At 22.8% G+C, this 20306-nt stretch overlaps 1 protein-coding gene across 14 annotated transcripts in view; it reads right to left on the bottom strand.

Annotated features, from left to right (window-relative positions):
- The window catches only part of LOC117175996 (cAMP-specific 3',5'-cyclic phosphodiesterase), an 873036-nt gene that overhangs the window by 328030 nt on the left and 524700 nt on the right, over nt 1–20306 (bottom strand). The window contains exon 1 of one of the 14 annotated variants that reach the window (XM_033365923.1): nt 1261–1375. The exons of 10 other annotated variants lie outside the window; for them this stretch is intronic. The gene's annotated coding sequence lies outside the window, so the exon portion shown is untranslated. Of the gene's footprint in view, nt 1–1260; nt 1376–20306 lie in introns of those variants that run through there. 3 more of the 14 variants (XM_033365924.1, XM_033365926.1, XM_033365925.1) reach the window with 3 other exon arrangements.

Below are 20306 nucleotides of genomic sequence, written 5' to 3'. Positions count from 1 at the left end.
TATATTCATATTATAACATTCAAATTATGCTGTGAAAAGTCAATATTTAATACAGAGAATTTTTAATTTAGAGTTTGGCCTTGAGACATCAGATAAATAATGTAATCAAATTGTAAATATTTATTTTGTATTGTGTAAAATATTATATCCAATTAAATTATTAATAGATAAGGAATATAAATTTCAAAGAACAATTTTATATCATTATACAAAATTATTTGTATTGAAAATGTTTACAATTTACTTTAGAATTAGTTTAGAACATTGTTGAAAAATGCCTTATAATCAATACCTATATCAATTGTATTTTAGATAATTTATTTTTGTTAGTCGGAATATTTCTTTTCACCTTTACTTAATATTTGAAAAAAAAACAAGCCAATTCAACAATATTTTTGTTTACTTACAATCTGATAGCATTATAATTATCCAATTTGTGTCGTAACGGATTATCCCTGAATTGAGAATCATTTCACAGAGACTCAATTGTCACTCTTCTTAACTACTTAATTGAAAATATTTCTTCCTTATCAGTTTTAACTACCCGAATTAAAATGTTTATTTCCATTCTTTAATCTTTTCAGGTAAAATTTAAAATTGAAATTTACCCGAATTTTTAAACTTCCTGTGAACACCTTTTCCCTATTTATAAATTAGAGGACTCCTGACTTGACTTGATAAAATTTTTTTGAGTGGATAATGATTAATTAAAAATATTAATGTATGTAAAAAACTTACTCAATTAATTAAATATTCAAGACACCGATACTTGTTAATAAATTAAATTTAAAGTTAATTATTTTACGTAAAGGGGTTTGAATTATTATTGACTGAGAGTATCATCCACTCTAGGAAATTTTTCTCTGTCTAGTTCATCGAAAATGTAATAATTTGAATAAAAATTGGGGAAATAGAAAAAAAAAAGGAAACAGCAAATAGAGTTTTACGTAAAACGTATTTGTGGAAATAATTATTGCATGCGGCGTAACAGAATGACTCAATCCATTATTTGGTCCCACCAAAAGAAGCATTTCCGATTTTTTGTGAAGGAGGTAAAACCGGAATTAACTGGTTTAATCAATCCAGAATGAGTCTCTTTCTTTGAATAAAAGATAATTATTTAAAGGCAATTTCACTAATATTTTCTCCGGTAAACGATATCATCCACTGTTTATTCTGCAACGATTTGTAACTTTCACTATATTTTTGTTTATTTATAAAAGGAACTTTTTTAAATTATTAAAAAAAATAGTTTATTACACTTTATTGAAGGAGACACATTTTCAGTTTTCAGATAAAATTGAACTTTAAGGACGTTCTGACGTACTAATGCTCGTCAGTCGCATGCCGGTTCCGAACTGGTGAACGCCATGCCGTCGACTGACTGTTGCTCACGCCTGTCCGAAATACATCGGCGCGAAGCTCAGTGCGGCGGAATAGGAAATTAGGATTTAAAAAGTTCCAGAAATATTTATTAATCGATTTGACCATTTTTTTCAAAAGAAAAATTAATTAAATTTCAAAGAAGTCCGTCAAGGTCGATTTAAAAAAAATCCTCGTGAGTAAAAAAGAAATCTAGCCAACAACAATTTAAAAAAATTGTGCGCAGTAGTGGGCTGCAACTTTCGACGATTTATATTTTAAAAAGTCATTACATTTGGGGAAAATTTTTTTTCAGTCTGTCACGTTTATTATTAATAATAGAATTTTATTTACATATTTTTATTTTTCATTGAAAATTAATTTGTTTTGAAGGAAAAAGGAACTGCTTTGTTGCAAATTAAAATTTTTTTTAAAATTCTGAATGCATATTTTTGGGTTCAAAATAAAACTTTTTTTTTTTAAATTCGTAGTTTCCCTTGAGAATTAAACAATTTGGTTGGATTTTTTTTCCCTTTTGACTGAAAACCCTTTTTTGTAGAAAAGTACGATTTCCACCTTTTAAATATAAAAAGTATTTGAAAATTGAAAAGAGTAGAAACATGATTTGAAAATTCATCTCTTTTAAAAAATATTTTCTTTTTTAAATAAAAATTGACATTCAAAAAGTTCCAGAAGTATTTATTAACCAATTTCAAAACTTTATTCAAAACTGAAATTAATTAAATTTCAAAGAAGTCCGTCAAGGAGGATTAAAAAAAAATCATTGAGAGTAAAAAAGAAATTTAGCCAACAAAAATGAAACTAAATTATGCGCAGTAGTGGGCCACAACTTATGACGTTAAAAAATCAGCCTTTTTAGATAAAAATTCAACTTTTTTGCTAAAAATTCTTCTTTCATGATTCAAAATTTATTATTCTGATAAAAATTAAACAATTTTGTTAAAAGATCACTCTTTTTGTTAAAAAATTCAATTCTTTTGCTAAGAATTTTTAGGTGTGGGTTAAAAACTCAATTATTTGGATTTTTTCCTGGTTGAAAAATCGTATATCGTACAAGATTGAATTCTTTTGTTAAAAATTCATTTTTTGTAGTAGAAGATTCACTATATTAGTTGAAAAATTAATTTGTTTGATTTTTTTGAAAATTAAGTTTTTTAAATTTATAAATGCATATTTTTCGGTTAAAAATTAAACTTTTTTAATTCATCGTTTTGCCTTGAGAATCAAACAATTCTGTTGTATTTTTTTCTTGCTCTACCAAAAAACCTTTTTTGGTTGAAAATTATACCCTTTTTTGATTAAAAATTTAAGTACTTGTTTGAAAATTTATTTATTTTGTTAAAAATTGTATTCCTTTTTAGCGGGAATACCAGTATAAACAAGTTTTGATAATTCATGCATCCATAAAAAATATCTTTTTTTATAAGAAGCTTTTAATACATGTTTAAAACATTAATTATTCTGTTAAATATCAAACAATTTTGTTAAAAGATCTTTTTTTTTGTTCAAAAAATGAACGTTTTTGCTAAAAAATTTTATTTCTGGGTTAAAAATTAAATAATTTGGTAAAATATTTAAGTAGACAATTATTTCCTTTTTAATGGAAATATTATTATAAACAAGTTTTAAAAATGTATGTATTTTTAAAAAGTGTTTCATTTTCGATTAAAAATTGTAACACTTGGTTGAAAATTAAACAATCATATTAGTTGAAAATTCATTTTTTTGGTCAAAAATGGATCTACTTTGTTTGCAAACTGTTTTTTAAAGTAAAAATAAGAATTTTTGTGTTAAATATTAAAAATTTTTTAAATCGTATTTTGGCCTTGAGAATTCAACAGTTTAATTGATTTTTTTTCTTGACTGAAATTTTGTTGTTAAAAATTCTACACTTTTTTGGTAAAATATCATACCCTTTTTTGGTTAAAGAGTCGTACTATTTTGAGGAAAATTAACTTTTTTTAATGAAAATGCATATTTTCGTTAAAAATTAAACTTTTTTAACACGCCTTTCTGCCTTGGGAATTCAACAATTTCATTACATTTTTTTCTTTCTTCACTGAAGATTCTTTTTTTGGTTGAAAAATAATCTCTTTTTCAGTTAAAATTTCAACTTTTTTTGAAAGTGCATATATTTTTGTAAAATCTATTCTTTTTATGGTTGAAATTGTTAATAATGGTTAGAAAATGTATTTATTTTGTTGGAAATTTAACCATTTTTTAAAACGTCCTAATAAGTATAAATGACTTCTTTAGCATATTTAGTAATTATTTAAACCATTTTTGCTGGTTAAAACAACTTTTCCCAAATAAATCGTAAAAAGATATTATTTTTGAGAATTTATGAATTTTCAACCCAATAAGACGAATTTTTAACCAGAATCGAAGACTTTTTAATGAAATTGTTAAATTTAAAAAAATCCTGAATGAAAAGGAATAATTTTCAAAAAAGACATGCCTTTTTTTCTAGAAAATAAAAAAATTTTAATTCAAAATGAAATAGTCAAAGAAGTTTATTTATTTGATCCAGATATCCAAATATTTTTTTTGTTTGAAATCAGAAACACTTGAATTGAATCCAAATAGTTGAATTTTTAACTAAGAACGATAAAATTTAAATCAAAAATGGAACAGTTATATTTTCAGATAAAGAAATTAATTTTAAATCAATAAAAAAAATATTTTTTTACAAAATAATTAAATTTGAACCAAAAAGTCGAATTTTAATTGAAAACGACAAACTACAAAAAAGATAATTTTTCAACCAAAAAAATAAATTCTGATCTAAATTTTTTAATCCTAAAAGAAAATATAAACAAAGTAGTTCAACTTCTAAGTGGTTTTAGGCAAATCGAAAGTTAGCCGAAAACGACCAGAAGATAAAATTACCAAAAATTACCAAAAAATTTTGAATATCAAGAATTAAGAGGAATTTAATGTATCCGAAGCATTTTGGGCAAAATAGAAAATTCCCAAATTTTGGGTATCCAGAAATTTCTAAAATTTCGGGAACAGAAAATTGAAAAAAAAACCCGGACAAAACGAAAATTGCGTTCCTGTGTTACAAGACATGTATTTAGTCCGGATGTTAAGCCATTTCAAGCGCGGATAGCATTTGGATGGGTGACAATTTGCGGTTTTCGACACCGATAGTGACTGTGTGCATTCAATACTGGTGGTCGAATGTCTGTCTTCAAAAATTAACCGTCGAAAACCCCTTCTAAACTCGGGAGGCGGTTTTCTGCAGTTTTCCTCTCCCCGGGTCAAACTTAACGCCCAGGCAAATACGAGTACTTCTAATAAAATCGCATGTGGACTACGTGACTAAACTAGACCCGCCTAACAAAAAAAAATGATAAATAAATATGAGAATACGACGCATATTCCTTCAAGGGCGAATAGTAACCGAATTGGACGCTTTTAGCCCAAACCCAAAATAATAAAAGCTGGTCGTAGAGATCGTATAAAAAACGATCCCGTACGCATGCTAGTCAATTACTCTCTTTTAGTGTCCCGACAGGAAAAGGCCTGGTAGGTTTGCAACGGACGGTATTGATCTGGCAAGAAACTAATCATCTGGACAAGAAAACGTGGAATGATATCTTTTTTTGGAATGAACTAATTTATTTATTTTTTTGTAGCTTAATAGCCTATCATCAATTTGTAAGAGTGTAAGTGAGAATTTTGATTTACTTGATCCTAAATAAAGTACTTTCCATTTCTCTTTATTATTTCAGGAACCATAGCGCAAAAGGAGGTCAGACAGGGGAAATATGGTAATTTTCATGAAGAAAAAAATTTTGGGGGAAGATTTAACCCTTGTTTTTATATCTAGAAAAGAAGAAACAATCCTTTTATAAAAAACTTTATATTTTTAAATAATTTTGACTGGTCTTTAAGGATTTCTCCTATTAAAGAATTTAAAAAAGCTTTTTTCATTTTGTTCTTACAGTAATAATTATTTTTAAACGAAAAATTATTTAGGTTAAAAGTTTATTTCAATTTCAAAATTGAGTTGGAAATCGGTCAAATAAAAATGGTAAACTTTTTGGCGTGGATTTACAAATAAAATTTTAGACTGCTTATCACTAAGCACACAATACGTGATAAATCCACTCGAGTTACTTTTTATTATTTAAGGATAATTAGCTGTTTTAAATTCATGAACAAAGTTGAGTTTGAAATGGGTTATTATAATCTGGTCGCTAAATAAATTAAATGAAAAACAGGTGTTTCCTACAATGCTGTTTTAAAATTATTAACTAAATTAAAAAAATTAACGCACTTATTTATTTTTCAAATAAAATTTTCTAAAAAAATAAATATTAGTTAAAGCGCAAAACATACTTATGAACTTGAAAAAAATGTTTACTTGTCATAACTATCGAATTTTCAAGCAAAAAATTAATTTCCAATCAAGAAGATTTATTTTCTTTCAAAAATGATATATTGTGAACAACATATATACATTTGCAATCAAATGCTTGAACCTTCTGCCATAAAAGAATTTATTCTTAACAAAAAATTTAATAGTGAAAATTTTAACTAATAAAAATTGTAATTTAATTTTTAATGAAAAAAGCGATCAATTCGACCAAAAAGACAAATTTTCATATATTAACGATTTTTCAGTTAAGAACAAAAATTTTATACGAGTTGTTATATTTCTAAGCAAAAATATTAATTTTTAAAGAAAAAGATTTTTTTTTACCAAAACGATGATTAAAAATACATTAATGTTCAACTAAAAAACTTTAATTTTCAGTCAAACACTAAATAGTTAAATTTACAGACAAAAAAACGAATTTTAAACAAAATATTTAAATTTCCATAAAAGTGATGAATTTCTACTTAAAATTAAGTATCTTCAAAAAAATCAATTTTTAATTAACAAATTTGACTTTCAACCAATTAGTTGAATTATCAACAGAAAAAATTTTCTGACTACAGATTGGAAAATTTTAACACCAAAAAATGTAATATTTGATATTTCAACCAAAAAAGATTTTGATTTTGAACAAAAAAACAGTTCAATTTCACCAAAAAACCCCAACTGTCAACTTAGCTAAATTTTTTAAATAGGTAAAAAAATTCAAACAAAAATATAATAGTTGAACTTTCAGTTAAAAAAATTAATTTTGAACTAAAAAAAAGTAATTTGAACAAAAGAGAAAAATTTTTAACTAAAATGATAATTTTGTAACTTAAACTATGAATCTTTAACTGGAATATTTGCATTTTTAATCCAAAAGATAAATTCTCAGGCAAGATGATAAATTTAATACCAAAAAGACGAATTTGCAATAAAATAGTTACATTTTTAACTGAAATAGTTATATCACAATTTAGAAAAATTACTTTTAAAACCCAAATTTTCACGAAAATAATAAAATTTTCATCTAATGTGATGAAATTTAATATGTAATGAAAAATATTTACCTGAGATAGCCGATTTTTTGACCAAAAAATGAATTTTGAAATGAAATGATCAATGTTTAACTAGAATAATTGTATTTTGAACCCAAACATGAATTTGCAACCAAAAAGAATAATTTTATTCGCAAAAACATTATTTTTTACAAAAAAAAAAGACGAATTGTCAATAAAATACATGAATTTTTAAATAAAAACGTAATTTTTGAACCAAAAATTAAATACTTAAATTTTCAGACACAAAAATTAATTTTTAGCAAACCAAAAAATGAAGTTAAGTTTTCAAAAACATCAATTAACTTTAAGGCAAATAGTTTAATATTCAACCAAAAAGAGAAAATTGTGCACAGGAGATTGAATAGTTAAATTTTCAGTCACAAGAAAAAAATTCAACTTGATAGAAAAATATTCAACTGAAACAGTTACATTTCGAGTTTAAAAAAATTTAAAAACGAATTTTCAACAAAATACTTGAAGTTTAAACCTGAACTTTCAAAGAAATACATTAATTTTTAACTGAAAAAAAGATTCAAAAAAAATAAGTAGTTAAATATTCAGTTCGAAAAATTAATTTTCAACAACAAAAATTCTTAAAATAGTTCAAATTAAAAAGGAATGCATTTTTGATTAAAACAAAGAATCGTCAAAAAAAAATTAACAAAAAGTTCAAATTTGAAACAAGTGTTTAGATTTTTAAAAACAAAAATCAACAAAATACTTATAATTAAAAAAAAAAACAAATCTTCAATCAAACTAAAGAATATTCAACCAAAAATCTAACTTTGAATGAAGTAATTGAATTATTAAAAAAATTGAAAACATAAACAATTTTTCACGAAAAATGTAATAGTAGCTGATATTTCAACCAAAGAATATTCTAATTTTAAATAAAAATATTATTTTTTTAAATTATTAATTGTAGGGGGAATACAAAAAAGTATTCATAAATTTAAAAAAAAAAATGTTTACAGGTTTCAAAATTTGTATATGCCTGTGTAATAAATATCTTATAATACAATGTGTATTCAAATAGAAAAAATAAAATTTTCGTAAATTAAAATTCCGCAATCTAATTGACAATATTCTAATCATTATCTAACTTTTTTCAAAAAACGAATTTGTCAAGTTTTTTAGCTTACTTTTTATTATTAGAGGACTTTTCAAGTTAATCATAAACAAATTTGCAAAATAAGCTTTAAACAAAGAGGCTACATTGAAGTTTGATCGGATATTATCAAAGTTATGGTACTTTATTGCTGGTAAGACTTTATGATGAGTCGCATCAAAGTTAGGCTATAAATAAAATATCAGTATCTTCATTAATAAGCAAACACTCGATTTTAATAGCCTTTAATTTCGTCATTTTTCTGCAATTAAAATTATTTTAAGATGTTACAGAATTAAAATATTTTTAAATTAATTAACCAGTAACTATTTAAACTTCTGCAAAAAAATGTATACAATATATACCTCAGATAGGCCACCATTTTTGATAAATTAATTTTTCTTTCTGGGTTCAAAAATATTTGCCAGCTACCAAGCTTAATAAATAATTAAGTAAATGTTTCAATTGTATATTACCACAAATTTTTCTCACTAGCTTTTTAATGATTATTTATAATTTATATTTTTATTTTTTTTTATGCATAAAAAATTTAGTAGAAATTTTCAACTAAAAAGTTAAATTTCTAACCAAAGTGATGAATTTCCAACTAAAATTATAATATTTTGACAGAATTTCTGGAATTAAAAAAAAATCAGCAGAAATAATGAATATTAAACTGGAATTGTTGACTTTTCAAAAAATACATTAATTTTCAAACAAACAGTTTTGAATGTTAACTACAAAAGATAATAATTTAACAAAAAATGGAGCAAATAAATATTTAGTTAAAAAAATTTATTTTCAAACGAAATGATGAAATATTCAATTCGATTAGTCAACTTTGCCGTAAAAAAACAATAAAAAAAATGTTCAATTAAATAGTAAAATTTTTGGCTGGAATAGTTAAATTGTCAAATAAAAAAAGAAGAAATTTAAAACCAAATTTGAACAAAATAGTTAAATTTCCAAAGAAGGTGAGTAGTTCAATTTTTGAAAAAGAGAGAATTTTAAAATTAAAATTATGAATCTTCCTGTGCTTGTTTTTCCACAAGAAAAGATAAACTCTTAACCAAAAAATTAATAATTGATATTTCAACCCAACAGATTTTAATGTTAAATAAAAAAAAACAGTAACATTTAACCAAAAAAGACGAATTCTTAACCAAGGAAATTAATTTTATTCCAGAAAACGAAGAATTATTAACCTAATATAATTATAAGTGTTCAACCAAATAGATAACATTTAAAATAAAAAGATATTCCAATTCAAAATGTAATAGTTAAATTTCAACATTAAGAAGTAAAAAAAAAAGAAAATCAATTTCAAAAAGAATAGTTCAACTATCAATCCAAGAGATGATAATTTAAAAAAATTAAATAAAGTAGTAAAATTTTTAAACAAATAGATGCATTTTCAACCCAAAAAAATGAATTTTTAACGAAGCAGTGCAATTCTTGACCAAGGATTGAATTTTTAACTCAAAAGAATAATTTTTAAGTAGAAAGAATAATTTTCTACAAATTTTTTTTTTTAATATATAGATTTTCAACCAAATAGTTGAATTTTCAACTGAAAAAGATTCAATTTCAACTAAAAATGGTATACTCAGATATTCAACCAGAGTGATCGATAATAAAAAAAAAAGATCTTACCAAATTACCAAATTTTCAACTAAAGAAATGAACCTTTAACAAATAAAAGAATTGTTTTTAACCAAATAGATTAATATTCTACAAAAAATATTCTTTTTTTGTTAAATAAACGAATTTTCAACAAAAAACATCAATTTTCTACCAAAGTCATGAATCTACAATAATAACATCAAATTTTTAACAATATAGTAACATTTTCAACCGAAAAGATGAAACTTCTAGACGAAAGATTAATTTTTCACAGAGGAATTTTTAACAATACAGACAAATTTTCTACAAAGAAAGACGAATCTTTAACTAAATATATAATTTTATGCATAATAGTTTAAGTTTCTGCCAAATAGTTTAATTTTTATCTAGAATAGATCGCAATTTACAACCAAACCGTTTAGTTTTAACTAAAAATTGAATAGTCCAATTTGCAAACTAAGGGATAAATCTTTAATTATAAAATAATAATTTTTGTAAAAATTGTTCAAATTTCTACGAAAAGATTAATCTTCAAATCAATATGTTTTATTTAAATTTTCCACCAGAGATAAATTTTGTACAAAAAAATATATTTTCAAGTAAGTAGTTAAGTAGTTTTACTTTGAACCCAGTAATTCAATTTTCAATAAAAAATTTAATTTTCAACTAAAAAATTAATTTTCTAACAAAAATGACGAATTTCCCATAATATAAATCAACTTTAAAACAAATATATGAATTTCTTAGCAAATAGTTCAATCTTTAACTATAAAAGATATATTTTTAACTAAATAGTTTATTTATTAACTACAAAATTTTAATTTTTAACTGAAGATGATTGTTCAACCAAAAAGATTAATTTCATATAAAAAGGCAAATTTTTAACATGATACATGCATTTTCAAAAAATAGTTTACTTCTCTACAAAATTGTTTAATTTTTAACTTAAAAAGATAAAATTTTAACGAAAATTATTAATGTAACGAGAAAAGTTATATTTAAAACTAGGAGAGGAATTTTCAATAAAAATGATAAGTATTTAACTAAAATAGTTCATTTTTAACGCTAATGATGAATTTCAAACCAGAAAGATATAACCGTTAAATTTTACCCAAATAGTTTAATTTTCATTAAAAAAAATCAATCTACAACTAATAATGAAATAGTAACATTTTTAACAAAATTGATGAAATTTCAACGAAAATGATGAATCTATAAGCGGAAAACTTGAATTTTAAACAAAGAACAGAAATTTTAAACTAAAGTGATAAATATTTCATTGAAACAGTTAATTCTTAACAAGAAAAAAAATCCATTATATATTTTCAACGTTTACAGAAAAATGTATTAATTCAACTAAATCGACCATATTAAATAAGTTTTAATTTAACATAATATTTTATATACTTTTAATTCCACTTTCAGCCCTGCTAAACTATTTAAAAAAATGCCATGAAGCGTAAGAATAAACCTCACATTCAGAATTTTTTTTTACAACCCACTCGCCAAAATGCCATGCCATGCAAGGATAAATATGTTAAGTGCTGCTAAAAGTCTTTTATTCTAAAAATGTTTTAAACCTACATGGAAAATCAACTTTGTCTGTGAATAAAAGCCCGGAAAATTTTATTTAGATAACGAAATAAAAATGTTACTAAAATGTCATGACCATCAAAGTTGGCTATAGAAATAAATAAAATTAAAACTTTTATTTTTATTTTCAGTGATAGCATGTGCAAAATTGAAGGCATTGTAAAACTTTATTGCGGAGTTCGCTACGAGTGCTCTTGATAAATATTTCAAAGCAAAAAGATGAATTTTCCACCAAGGAGATCTATTTTTTGTCAAAAGGTCAATTTTTCTAGAAAATATATGAACTTTTAAGTAAGAAAGGTCCATTTTTTACCGAAAATATAATAGTTGAATTTTTATTTAAAAAAATTAATTTCCAACTTGAAAAAATATTTTTTAAGAAAATAATTAAATTTTAAACCAGAGAGATGATTTTTTAAGTAAGAAAGATCAATTTTTAATAAAAAATATAATAGTTGGATTTTTGTTTAAAAAAATTAATTTCAAAGTTGAAAAAATATTTTTTAAGAAAATAATTAAATTTTAAACCACAGTCATGAATTTTCAAATTAAATTGTGAACCTTCAATTTTTATTTAAAATGATTTTATTTTTAATTTGAAAGATGAATTTTCAACCAATAAGAATAAAAAAAAGATAAATTTTCAACAAAATAGTAACATTTTTAACCAAGCAGTTAAACTTTCAAAAAAATTATTCAACAATAAAAAAATACATGAACTGGCAAATAGTTAAATTTTCAACTAAGAAAACGAATACTCGACGAAAAAAATCATTCGTACCCAAATAATTAAATTTTCATTTAAAAATAGGAATCTTTAACCAATAAATATTTACTTATCAAGATGTTTAAATTTTCAACCAAAGTGAAGAATCTTTAAAAAAAAATTAACTCTGAATATTAATTTTCTGCAAACACAGATGAATTTTCAACAAAATAACTTCAATGTTGCAACAAAATATTTACATTTTTTTACCAAATAGTTGAAGTTATAACTCAAAAAGATACATTTTCAGCCAAATATTTAAAATTTGAACTAAAATGATGAATCTTTAAAAAATTATTTTTATCAATCTAGTTGAATTTTCAATCAAGAAGTGGAATATTAAACCCAAAAGATGAATTTTTAATCAAGTAGATTCATTATAAAAATCAAAACAATTTGATAAATTCTTAACCAACTATTTGAATTTTTAACCAAAAAGATGAATTTTCGACCTAAAAGACGAATTTGTTACAAAATACACCAATTTTTAACAAAGTGGCTTAATTTTTAAACAAACCATTGAATTTTCTAACAAATAGTTTAATGCACAACCAGAAAAGATAGATTTTTAATGAAAAATTTACTGATTAAATTTTTAGTTAAAAAATCAATAATAACAAAAGAATACGAATCTTGAACAAAAAAGTAAAAAAAATCAACTAAACCAAATATTCAACAACCAAATTTTATCCAAATACTTAAAATTTAAATCAAAGTTAAATCTTTAACCAAACAAAAAATAATGTTTTTCAAAATAGTTAAATTTTCAACTAAAGAGATGAATCTTCAAACGGAAAAAAATTTAACTAAGCAGTTAAATTTTGAACCGAAAAGATGAATTTTCTACTAGGAAGGTTAATTTAAAAAATAAAAATGATTTTATTAATTTGTAACCAAAATGTTACATTTTTACCAAAAACAGGAATTTTTAACGAAGTACAAAATATGATTAACTTTTTACCAAATAGTTTCATTTTTAACTAGAAAATATAAATTTTCAACAAAATACATAGTTTTCAAACAAATAGTTGCATTATTTATCGAATAGTTAAATGTTCAGCTCGGAATGATACATTTTCAACCAAAAATGTATTAGTTAAATTTTTATTTAAAAAACCAACAATAAAAAAATAATAAGAATTTTCAACGAAATATTTCAATTTCCATCTAAAGATGAAAATATTTAAAAAAAGAAAAGAATTTGTATACTAATATTTCAATTTTTAACCAAAAAGGTAAATCGTTGAGAAAAAAAATTTGATTGTAATAGTCAGGTTTTCCATGAAAGAGATGAATCTTTAGCTAGTATAGTAGAATTGTCAACCCAAAAGAGACATTTTTAACCAAGACCAATAATTTTATACTAAACAAGAAGAATTTTCAATAAAATATATAATTTTTTAAACAAATAGTTAAATTTTCAACTAAAAAATAGAAATCACTAACTAAAAATTGAATAGTCGAATTTCCTATTCAAATTTTAATTTTCATTCGAAAAAAGAAAACGAATTTTTAACAAAATAGTTACATTTTCAGTTAAGAAAATAGAAAAACTTTCAAAAATTTAATTAAATTTTACATCAAAAAAGAGACAATTCACATTTAACAATCGAATACTTAGTTTAAAAAATTAACTTTTAAAAACAACAAAATTTATCTAAATAGTTATTATTTCAACAACAACAAAATAGATAAATTATCAACTTAAATGAAGAGTACTCAACAAAAAAATTTAATTTCGACCAAAAAAAGTTTGCAACCCAAAAATAAAAAAAAAATTAATAAAAAAGAATAAAAAATAGTGTAATGAGTCCACGGATTCAATGTACCAACGTTGAAAGCCAAATATTATGATGAAGTTATTTTTAAGAACGTCCAATTTTCCAATGGAAGCCATCTGTAAAAACTGTGCACGTGATGTCCAATTCTCTCGTTAAGCATGAGATAATTAAAAAGTTCAAACGGTAAAAAAATTGTCTGCAGAATTAAAAAAATAAATATTTGAGATTGTTTAAATTTCGGTAAAAATAGATAAACGTAAAATTTATAAATAGTTGACATAAATAAGTTTTTTATGTTCTTGTAAATAGCTAAATCCGTGAAAATAATAATGAATATTTGTAAAAATAATAAATAATTGTTTATATGTTAATAATTTTGTTAGAATACGTCATTTCTGAATGGAACAAGTTTCTCAAGGATTTTAATTAATATTTTTAATTTAGAAAGCTTTAACCAATTATACTAAAAGATATTTCAAAAATGTGGTCAAGATCCACTTATTAATTAAACAATAATAGAAAAAATAATTTATCATTTTTTAATTTGTGTATATTAATTCGAAGAATAATGAAAACAACTAATAAAACACATAAATTTTCATTCAAATACTTGAATCTATGACAACAAAAGTTCCCTTTTTAAACAAAAGTAAAATAGTTGAATTTTTGGTTTAAAAAATTAATTTTCAACTAAATAATTGCTGTGTTTTTAAATCAAATAGATCAATTTTCAGAAAAAACAATCAATTTTTCAGAAAAAAGATGAATATTTAATTGAGAACATTAATTTTTAACAACAAAAAAACGAAATTTTAACAAAATCCTGAATCTTAAACTAAACAAGTTGAATTTTGAATCAAAAAGGGGAATTTTTGACTGAAAGGATAAATATTTAACTGAAATAGTTAAATTTTTAATACTAAAGGTTAATTTTATACCATTTCAGACGATTTTTCAAAAAAATACATAAAATTTCAAACAAATAGTTGAATTTTCAGATAAGAAAGATACATTTTTAACTAAAAATTAAATAGTTAAATTTTCAGTTCAAAAGGAATTTTTGAACTTTTAAACGAGAAGATTAATTTTATTTTAAAAATATGACCTTTCAAATAAATATTTGACCTTTGAAATAAAAAACATACTTTCTCAATTAAAAATGTATTAATTACATTTTCAGTTTAAAGAATTTATATTAAAAAAAGGAAAGCACATTTTTAACAAAATAGTTAAATTACCAACTAAACAGTTGAATTCTGAATAAAAAACGTGCATTTATAACAAAGAAGTTGAGCTTCAAAGTAAGGTAGTTAAATTTTTTAGTAAAAAGATTAATTTTTTACTACAAAAGACACAAAAATACATAAACTGTAAGAAGACTATTCAATGCTGTAGAAAATAGTTTAATATTTCACTAAAAAGAGAATTTTTTCGTCTGCAAATATAATAGTCAAATTTTCAAACAAACTGAAGAATTTTTAAATGGAATAGTTGGGTTTTCAACAAAAAAAAAGAATTTGAAATAATTAATTTTCAACAAGGTTTAAAAATTTTCGGAAAAATAGTTGAATTTTTAATAAAAAAATATTTATTTTTAAACAAATATCAAAAAGCTAAATTTTCAATAAAAAAATTCATTGTCAAATAAAATTATAGAATGTTCAGCCAAATGAAAATGTTTCTTTTAAACAAAGAACAAAAATTTTTAAAAATAAAAGTGCAACAATTAATAATGAAAAAAAAGAATGTTCAATTTCAAATAAAAGGCAGTTGAATTAAAACAGAAAGGATGCAAATTTAATAAAAGTTGAATTTTCGAACGAGAAAAATTGGTTAGCCATGCGAGAGTAAAAATTAAACCAAACTGCTGAAATTTCAAGGAAAAAAATTATTTTTCAATCAAGAAGATTTATTTTCTATCATAGAGGACGATTTTCAGTAAAATATATGAATTTTGAACTCAAAAAAATCTTAACCTGAATGTTCAACTAAAAAAGATTTTGCAGTCAAGGGAGAAAAAAATGTTTAGCTAAACTGTTAAATTTTGAAGCCAAAGAGACGAATTAACTATAAAAAAATTTATTTCTTAACACCAAAGGAATATTATTTTTCGACAAAGAAGTTAAATTTCTACTAAATAGATGAATTTTTATAAGAATCGTTAAATTTTTAACCAAATACTTCAATTTACAACGCAAAATCTGAATTCATAATAAAAAATTTATTTTTCCAACAAAAAATTGAACTTTTTACCAAGTGTTTGAATTATTAAGCAAAAAATTTTTTTTTTCATAATGCATAAAGAATATTTATTTTATACAAAAAAGGACGAATTTTTCACAAAATGCATGAATTTTTATTCAAATACTTGAATCTTGAAAAACATGACGAAAAAGTTTCTCGTTGATTTTTCAAAAAAGAATATTTTAATTTAAATTTAAAACTGTTCAATTCGGCCAAAAAATAATAATAAACAAAAAAAGTTGATTTTTCAACTGAGAAAAAGTTTTCAGTCAATAGAAAAAAAGTTCAATCAAACTTAAATTTTCTACAAATAAAAAAATGAATTTTCAAATTTTAAAAACTGAAAAACATTGCTACTTTATTTTATGTTAAAATGTAAAAAAATGCTCTTCAAAAAATGCTTTAACTTTGAAAAACTTGCCTTGGTAAATTCGAGGTTTTTCACCCTGGTTTATAACATTTATTAACCTCCTAGAAAGTAACTTAGAACATAATGAAACTGATAAATATTTTTTAAGAACGACTGATTTTTTGTCTGCGCCGATTGGCTCGTTATTTTCATTTCTAATTTCCCTAAAAATATGTGCTTAGAATTAAACGGTGTTTAACTTTAATAATCTGATGTTTTCATCGATCGTTAAAACGCGAACGCTGGCGTGCTGTGTGGTTGTTAGGGGTGTTTATCAGGGTCGCCAGATTTGTGTCAAGAACTTCTCTCATTCGTTCATAAAATACTCGGATTAGATTTTATGAAAATCCAGCATTAAGAATTCAAAACTTGATTATTTAAAAAATTGTAAATAAAATTTGGAATAATTTATCTAATTATGTTCAATTTTTACTGATTAAACAATATTGTAGATTAATGGTATAATATTTAAAAATACAAAAAAAATCTGCCTGGGCCCGGAATTGAACCGCGAACGTCACCATACGTGAGCGGTGCGTTGACCTTAACGTCCCGGTAACTTCATTGGTTAGCCTACCACTCACAGATAATGGAAATGATCAATTTTCAAACAAAAAGAACAATTTTCCATCAGGAAGATTAATTTTTTTATCAAAAAACACGAATTTACAAGAAAATATCTAAATTTTCAATGAGTTCAAAATAAATTTTTTAGTTGATTTTAAATTAATTAAAAAAAAAATTTTTTTGATAAAGCCATTCAATTTTCTACTAAAAATATGAATCTTCAACTTTAGTTAAATTTTTCGTCAAACAATTATTTATGTAGTTGAATTTTCAAACCAAAAACAGGAATTTTTAATAAAAAATGTATTGATTGAATTTTCAATAAAATAAAAAATTCAGTTGACAAAACTGATTTTCAACCAAAACTCGAATTTTTAAACAATTATTACATTTTAAACTAAAGAGATGAATATTTAAATAATAAAATGATTTTTTAAACAAATTAATTCAACTTTAAAGCAATCAGTTAAACCTTCCAACCAGAAAATAAATTTTTTACCTGAAAGGATAAATTTTTAACAAAACGAATGAATTTTGGATTAAAGACGATCAGTTTTTAGCTAGTAATGGTATATTTAAATTCTTAGTTTAAAATTTAATTAAAAAAGTATATCAACAAAATTTATAAATTTTCAACAGATACATAAATTCAAAACAAAATCGTTGAATTTTTCTAACAAGCAAATAATTAAAGAAATTTTAACGAAATATTCAAATTTTATCTAAAGACATGGATCTTCTAAAAATTGAATTAATTTTTTAACAAAATAGGTCAATTTTTAACAAGGCAGTTATCTTTTAAATCAAGAAAAGATATTTTCTACCAAAAAGATGAATTCGCAACTAAATAATTTAATTTTCAACCAAATTATTGAATTTTGAACTAAAAATAGTACATTTTTAGCCTATAATGTTATATTTAAATTTTCCCATTAAAAAAATTATGCAGGTACTTAACTTTTTAACCAAAAAACATGAAATTTTAATGAAAAATTAAATAGTTGCATTTTCAGCTGAAACCCATAATGTTTCAAACAAAAATATAATAATTAAATTTTCGGCAGAAACAATTGAGTTTCAATCCAAAATCGAATTTTCAACCTTATATTATTTCTGGACCAAAGAAATTAATCGTCAAATAATAAAATGATTTTTCAAGAAAATAGTTCAGATTGCAATTAAAAGTTTTAATTTTCAATTAATAAAATAATTTTCGCTATAAAAAAGTCGAATTCTCAAAAAAAAATACTGAAATTTTCAACAAAATTGTGGACTTTTTAACCAAAGACCATAAATATTTAGCCAATAATGAAATATCTCTATTTTCGATCCAAAAATTAATTTTAAACCTTAAAAAAGTTTATAACCAAATTGTTGAATTTTTAACTAAAAATGATCAATTTTCAAGAAAAAGGGATTATTACATTTTCAGTTAATAAAAATTCAATTAAAACTTTCAATTAAATAGTTGAATTTTCAATCAAGAGAATTAATTTTCTTCCAAAAAAGACGAATAAAAAAAACGGAAATTTTCAACAAAAGTTCTAAATTTTGAAATAAAAACAATCAATTTTTGGCCAATTATGGAAAATTTAATTTTCAGTTTAAAAAATTAATTTAAAAATATAAATTTTTGACCAAACAATTCAATTTGAAACCAAAGAGACTGATATTTCACTAAGATGATCAATTTTAATTCATGAAGATTAACTTTTTACCAAAAACTACGAAATTTCAGTAACAAAAAATTCCAATCTTCTGTTAAAGAAATTTTTTATCAAACTCTAAAAAAATGTGAAATTTTAAACAAATTTTTAACGAGCGAGATGGAGTTTCAACTAAAAAAATTAATTTTTATACAGAGTATAGTTCGAATTTCAATCAAGAAGTTGAATTTTCAATCAAGGAAATAAATTTTCTACCGAAAAGAGGAATTTGCTAAAAATACATAAATTTACATCCAAATGTTAGCTTTTTAAACTAAAAGCGATCCACTTTCAATAAAAAATAGAATAGTAAAATTTTCAGTAAAAAATAATTTTTAAATAAAAATTACATCTTTACCTAATAAAATTATTTTTAAAATATACAATTCAACTTTCAAGCAAGTATTTTAATTTTCAACCAAGAAGAATAAATTTCTACCAATAAGAAGAATTCAAACAAAAAAAACTGAAATTTTCAACAAAATTGTTGAATTTTTATCTGGAACTGATCGGTTTTCAGACAGCAATGATATCTTCAAATTTTTAGTTAAAAAAATAAATTTAAGAAAAAAATTAATTATAGACAAAATAGTTAAATTTTCAACGAAATAGATGGATCTTTTATTGCTTCGTTTAATTTAATATTTTGTTTAATATTATTTATTTTCAAATAAATCAATATAGTAATATAATCATTTAAAATTCCAGACGATGTTTAAGTGTGTAAAAAATATAACATAAAAAGAGGATTAGGCAAACAAATAATTAAAATACAGAAATCTTTTACAACTTGAGTTTCCAATAAGTTAAATCTTTTGAGTAGAAAGTTTTATAATCTGATTATCTAGAAGCACTCTTACACCTAAAATTTTCACTCAGGATTCCATGAAAAGAAAAGTTTTAGAAGCAGTTTATCAATATTAAGAGACTTCAGAGCACAAAACGATTTATAAACAGGGGAAATAAGGTAATTTTTCACGAGAATAGGGGAGTGGAATTTTTAAAAATATAATTTAATATAGGTATTCTATTTTTTCCAAGATAAAAAATTGAATTTTTTAGAAAGCAATTGTTTTTTTAAACTAAAAAAATGAACTTTCAATACAGAAATTAATCTCTAATCAAATAGTGGAATTGAAAACCAAATAGCTGAAGTTTTAAACAAAAGAAAAAAATGTTTAGCGAAACAGTTAAATTGTTAAACAAACAGTTGCATTAAAAAAGATGAATTTTCAACTAAGAAAATTTATTTCCATCAAAAAGACGAATTTTTGACAAAATAAATCAATTTTCAACCAAATGATTTAAATTCAAACTAAAAACATCAATTTTGAAGCAAACTAAATCAGTCTTTAAAAATATAGTTCAATTTTCAACCCAAAGAATACATGTTTTAAACAGAAAAGCTTCAATTTCTGCCTAAAAGATGATCATCTCGAATTTTAAAATATATTTGGAACTAACTCTAATTACTCTTAAAATTTTAAAACCTTCTTTGAAATAAATAAAAAAATTTGCCTTAAAATCTTCCCGATTTTCTTCCAATTAAAAAAATTAAATTTTTTTTACCTGATAAAAAATCATTCAAAAATTTTCCAGGCATTTAAAGGAAAGTTGTTTATTTTCTTGGAACCTTTTAAAATTCTTAAAAAGCTTCTTTTTCAAAAACTGTAAAATCCTACATTTATTTTTTTAA

Source organism: Belonocnema kinseyi, chromosome 7 (genome assembly GCF_010883055.1).
Source record: "Belonocnema kinseyi isolate 2016_QV_RU_SX_M_011 chromosome 7, B_treatae_v1, whole genome shotgun sequence".
NCBI lineage: Eukaryota > Metazoa > Arthropoda > Insecta > Hymenoptera > Cynipidae > Belonocnema > Belonocnema kinseyi.
This window is presented reverse-complemented; position numbering and strand designations above follow the sequence as displayed.